Below are 5613 nucleotides of genomic sequence, written 5' to 3' on the forward strand. Positions count from 1 at the left end.
CTGTGCCACCCTCCAAGCAGAACCATTGTTCATTGAAACAGTTGGTGAATGACTTCAGGATAGACCATGTTAATATACACACCATTTCTTAAACGAATGTATCCTGTTCTCTGTGGCCTGAGAATAGTCACTCACTCAAGTCAAATAGCTTTGACCATAGCAGGAAGTCTGTATTCAAAAATCATGCCTACAATTCATTTCTTGGTGCAGCAGAACTGTCAACTCTCAGCTTAGCTACAATGGAGGTAAAAATCCTTTGGTGACATGAGGGTCATTGAAGTACAGCCTTATTACAATGAAATCCAAGGTCTAAAAATTGTTCTTATTTTGGGCTTATACCACAGTAAGAGCCAAGATTTTAAACTCTACTAAACACAAAACAAACAAACGAAAAGACTTTATATATTTATGTTCATTTAAGAAAATACTAGTAGTGATGTATTATTTTGAAATACACAGTTAATATGTTTGGAGTTATTTAAAATATATATTGAGAAAAACATATGTATTTTCACTATTGCTATAGACAAGCATCTACATAAGGCTGTTAAATTGATTGTTGTTTTATATCAAACAACTTTTATAATACAATATTTTTATTGTTATATTTTATAAACATTAAGGAATATGACAAAAAAGATATTGTAGGTATTGAAGGGGGGTCTCTGGGAGGAGTTGGGGTACATAAGGGAAACAAGAATGTGATTCAATTCTATTTACTTAAAATATGTTTTTAAATGTTAACAAATTCAGATAAATTGAAATGTAACTTTTCTCATCATAATGCAATAAAAGTTAAAAAAATAAAAATAATTTTAAAAAATACTGTTTCTTAAGGAAAAACAGTAATTTGTGAAGAATACACTATACATGGCCAACTAATCACAACTAGACATCACTTTGGAGTAAATTTCATAAACTACTACATGCCATGCCTTGAGACAGGTCCCCAAGAGTGACAGTGGCTACATAAGCCATGCAGTTGGGCATTACAGATTTACACACTTAATACAGGCCTACAGCAAATCCACAATCAAGTGATATTAAGGGTTTTCAGTAAAATAAGACACAAAGACTTGCTATGTTAAAAAAAAATCTAGCAAGCTCTTAGATTTTTCTTTTTTATTGAATTATACTTTTCTTCTATAGTTCTATCCATGACAGTATAGTTGAATCGACTTAGGATGGGGAAGAAACATTCTACTGAACAATTTGACAGTTTTACTATTTTTTTGCCTGCCCAACACCTTTTTTATTTCAAGTATTACCCCTCAGAAAACATAAGAATACAACAGAATCCAAGTCCTATTTGGATTAAGAAAGTTCCCTAACACTGTGAGATCAAGTACTGGATAATGAAGATTTTTCAGTTACTAGAATGCATTTAAAGGATCATCTGTACCATTTCTGTGAGATTTAGTCCCTTTTAAATTGCTTAGTGCATTCATGCCTACTGGATGATCCGTCTCCACTCAAGTACTTCTAAGCTTTTGGGGGGGAGGGGGCGGACAGGAGATCATAATGCAAACTGCTCATATTGCAAAATGTTCTACCTAAATAATTACAAGGACTTCCAGACCTGCCCTCCAACCCCAACCCTCAGCGCCCTCCCCTAGCCAGGCTCTCATTCCCATTCCCTACCCAGGTCTCCTAGTTCAAACGACTTGACTGCCTCTGCGAAACTGGCCCCTCACCCTGCCCCGCTCCCCTACCCCAGAGACCCCACGATCGCGGCAGACTCTGCGACCAAGCTTTGTGTCTCACCCAAGTCCCCACGCCCCGGCAAGGTCACTGCCGCCAACTACCCCTTTAAACCCAGCCGTCACGGTCCTAGTTCGCAGGAGGCTCGGCGGAACTCTCCTGTCATAGGCTATATTTTGTCCCCCTCGGCCCCACCTCCCTTCCCCCATTTCGGCGAGTTACGTCTTCGACACTTGCCCATTATACAGAAATAGCCCCCGCCGTGGCCCCGGCCCCGATGCCCCTGCAAGGCCCGAGCGGCCTCCGCGCCCTGCACCGTCGCGCCGGGCGCCCCCGCCCCGCCCTGCCCTGCCCTGCCCCCGCCGACACCTGTACGGCTCGCCTCGGCACACACACCCCCTGCCACTTCCCTTCCCTCCCCTCCCCCAGGGCGGCGCGGGAGCGAGGCCGCGAGAGGCGGCCCTAGCTGGCTCCCGGCGCTCGGCCTCAGAACCCGCCGGCGGAAGTCAGGCCTGGCGGTGCCGCTCGCACGGGGATTTACCTGCGGGCCACGGACGCCGGGCAGACGGCTCCACATTGGCGAGCGCTCCAGAGAGCTGACCCGGCTCCTCCTCCGCCGCCGCCGCCGCCGCCGCGGGCTCCCTCCTCGGCTCCCGCCCCCCGCCTCCGCCTGCCGCCCTGCGCTCCCGCCGCGCCCTCCCGGGCCCGCGCCGCGCGACCCCGCCTGCGCCGCCGCCGCCGCCGCGCGCCCCCGCGCCAGCTCTCCCCCTCTCTCTCCCCACCCCTCCCCGCCTCCCGCCACGGTCGAGCGGCCATTGTTCGCCCCGCTGTTCCCGCCCCCTGCCGACCGTGACCCCCGAAGCCCGGGGCGCTGCTGGCTGGGGCCGGGAGGTTCGCGCCCCTCCCGGAGGCCGCTGCGGGAGCACGCGGAGAGCACCCGGCCCCGCACGGCGCCCGCCCTGCAGCTGCGAAGGTGCTCCAGCACCGGCTGGTCAGCCTCTCCCGCACCCGCTGCCCTGCCCCCGGGCTCTCTGCGCTGCGCCACAGCCTGTCCCCGACGCTCTGCTTCTACCTTCCCCAGCTCGCCGACTGCCCGCCTCTGCCGATCTAGGGACGCGCGACCATCCCACGTCCGTTCCGCTGCGGTGCGACGTAGGCTTCGGCGGATCCTGCACCTTTCTAGACTAGAGGAAGGAGAAGGGGGAGGAGGCTAGCGAGCAGTCTCAACCTGAAAACACGAGCGAGCCCCCATCACCTGCTCCTCGGCCCACATCATTCATTAGGGAAAAAATGAATAATAAATATATTAAAGTTGTGTGCCCATACAAAAAAGAAATCCTTGGAGACAAAAATGAGGATCGTCTTAAAACAGTGTCCTAGATCCTTGGTTTTTGAAGAGCGCTAGAAAACTCAAATTACTTGTTTTTTTGTCCTGGTTTTGAAATGGGTTAGGTATGGCCAGATAACGTCAGCCTAGTTAAGACCAATGGATTTTAAATAAATGGCATCAAAAGTAATATGAAATAGAAGTGTAGAAATAGAACTCGTGTGTGTGTTCTGAAACCTTCTTGGTATCGCTTGTCTGCCTGGAATATGTCTGTGAATCCTGTGATTTTCAGTTATATTTTAAAACCAACTCTACAAATGAGGCAGTATTTGTGGGTCTATTAGCTTATACACTGATTTACAATTTTTAACGAGACAAAAACGCGATACTGTAAACCTCTCTAGCCTATAGAGCCTGACCTGTGGTAGCTTACGTGATGCAGTGTAGGCAAGCTCTTCGTTTGCCTCTCATGCTTCCCATGCTCCTTCCTCACTTTTCACTTCTAGTTTTCTCAAATGTGTGGATTTCTCCTTAAATGGACACCACTCCTTGATTAATGGTTTCTAACTACTTAGGCCTCATTCAAGTTTTCAGTGGTACAAACGACTACATGCCCTTCGCCCCAGGGAAACAAGCCTCCCATGCCTGTTTTTTCCACAAGTCATTCCCTCTGCCTTCGATCTATCCTCCCTTCACCCACTGAACATATTATGGAAAAAAAAAAAAAAGCCATTCAGAAAATGCCTCCCGGAGAAGCTAATTCCTTCCAGCAGGCCACACTCTTCTCTTGATGCCCTCTTCTGTGACATTGCAAGTCTATTACATTGTTTGTTTTTCTCTCTCGCCTGTCTTCTACCAAACAGTGCATTGTTGTGGGGCTGGCTCCCGTCTCATTCATCTCTGTAGTCTGAGCATTCAACAGCAAGTGGGTGGACACTAAGTGGTTCTGAAATAAATTGATGTCTTTATATATTTGGAAGTGACTCTGAAGTGATCAGAAAGTGTATTCTCTTTGATTCCGATCATTGAAGTTAACTGAAAACTTTATCTCTACTGTAACTTTCTCTCCTAATGGACTTTAAACCCCAATAAGAGTAGGGTTTTTTTTTAATATTTTAAAGGAGATTTTTTTTTTAAAGCTTGAATCTGTACTTTCGACTGATCAACATAACTAAGTCAGTACATGAAATTACCTTCGTGTAGGAAGTGGAGGAATACCAAATAACTGTGTGCAGCTGAATGGACACAGTCATACCAAGGACCCCAAGCTCAGACCCATGTGAAATGATAACCCCCTCCCCAAAGGATGAGGCTCAGAGAAATATCAAAGCCTTCCTCTGATCCATGAGTAGATACTGATACTGTATTTGAAAAATGTCCACCATAGTTCCCCCAAGCCCCCTCCCATATTTATGTCCTGAACACTCCCCACCCCCATGCAGAGACTGCTTCGATCAGGAATAGCTACTACACCTTGTTCCAATTGCATTTCATAAACCCTGCCTCCTTACTTCTATGTATGTCATAATCTTACCCATGCTGTTTTCCCACCAGAGAGCACAGTCTGTATGACTGCAGCTTTTTGTCCATGCCTCTGTATATGTCTGTTTTGTCTTCATTCCCTGCCACCCCAGTTACGTGCAAGGACACAGCACCTAAGCGATAGGAAAACACACCAATCTCTGGCCATTTAGTATTTATTATTTTATATGTGTGTTGGCATTTTTCCTACATGTATATGTGTGTAAGGGAGCGAAATGCCCTAGAACTGGAGTTACATACAGTTTTGTGACTGAAAGGCTGGAGAATCTTAGAGTTTAAAATGAGGGCATTTAATAGAAATGTATGTATAATGTGTAACCTTTACCTAAAAGGGGCATGGAAAACCTCTGTAACAAGCCAAAAAGGTGGAGTAGCTAGTTCCAGGAACTTTGCTAACCCAGAGCCTCAGGGCTCTGGTTCCCGATACCTGCCCCTCCTGACTGATCCACAATGAGGGCGGAACTAGGAATGAAGGTCTACTGGCTTACGAGCCTCTCCACCCCGTTGACCAACCAGTAGATGAAGATTACATTCCTAGAATGAATTTGTTCCCCTCCCTAACTGAATACCTTGGGTTGGGTCCCTCTAAAATTTTCCACTGTTTTCATGTTATGTTTCCTTGGTAACCCTCTCCCCACCCCCCCATTTGTGGTTTTTCCCTTTAAATACCCCTCACTTCTTGTGTTCGGGGTTGAACTCCTCTGGCCAGCATGGTCACGAGATCGATCCCAGTACCAGCCTATCCCAAATAAAACTCATGTGATTGCAGCAAGTTCGGTCTCTCCTGAGTTATTGAGTGGTCGCATCATCCCGAGACTTGAGTAAGAATCTCCCCAGTTCTGGGGGTCTTTCAGTGACCTGCCGTGTGGGAGCTGGCAATTGAATCTAGGTCCTCTGAAAGACCAGCCAGTGCTTTTAACCTCTGAGCCATTTCTCTAGCCCTGTAGTATTTATTTTTAAGTTAAGAATATTTTAAGGGAATTGAAAATAATGGATGAAGAGCCTATTGGCAACTGATTAAAACAAAACTTGGAGCTGGGGAG

At 46.9% G+C, this 5613-nt stretch overlaps 1 protein-coding gene across 5 annotated transcripts in view; it reads right to left on the bottom strand.

Moving 5' to 3' along the window:
• Positions 1–2904, bottom strand: part of Stau2 (staufen double-stranded RNA binding protein 2) — a 292032-nt gene extending 289128 nt beyond the window's left edge. For 3 of the 5 annotated variants that reach the window (XM_031366939.1, XM_031366936.1, XM_031366938.1), the window contains exon 1: positions 2243–2405. The gene's annotated coding sequence lies outside the window, so the exon portion shown is untranslated. Of the gene's footprint in view, positions 1–2242; positions 2406–2773 lie in introns of those variants that run through there. The other 2 variants (XM_031366940.1, XM_031366937.1) reach the window with 2 other exon arrangements.
• Positions 2905–5613: the final 2709 nt, after the last annotated feature.

Source organism: Mastomys coucha, unplaced genomic scaffold (genome assembly GCF_008632895.1).
Source record: "Mastomys coucha isolate ucsf_1 unplaced genomic scaffold, UCSF_Mcou_1 pScaffold14, whole genome shotgun sequence".
Classification (NCBI taxonomy): Eukaryota; Metazoa; Chordata; class Mammalia; order Rodentia; family Muridae; genus Mastomys; species Mastomys coucha.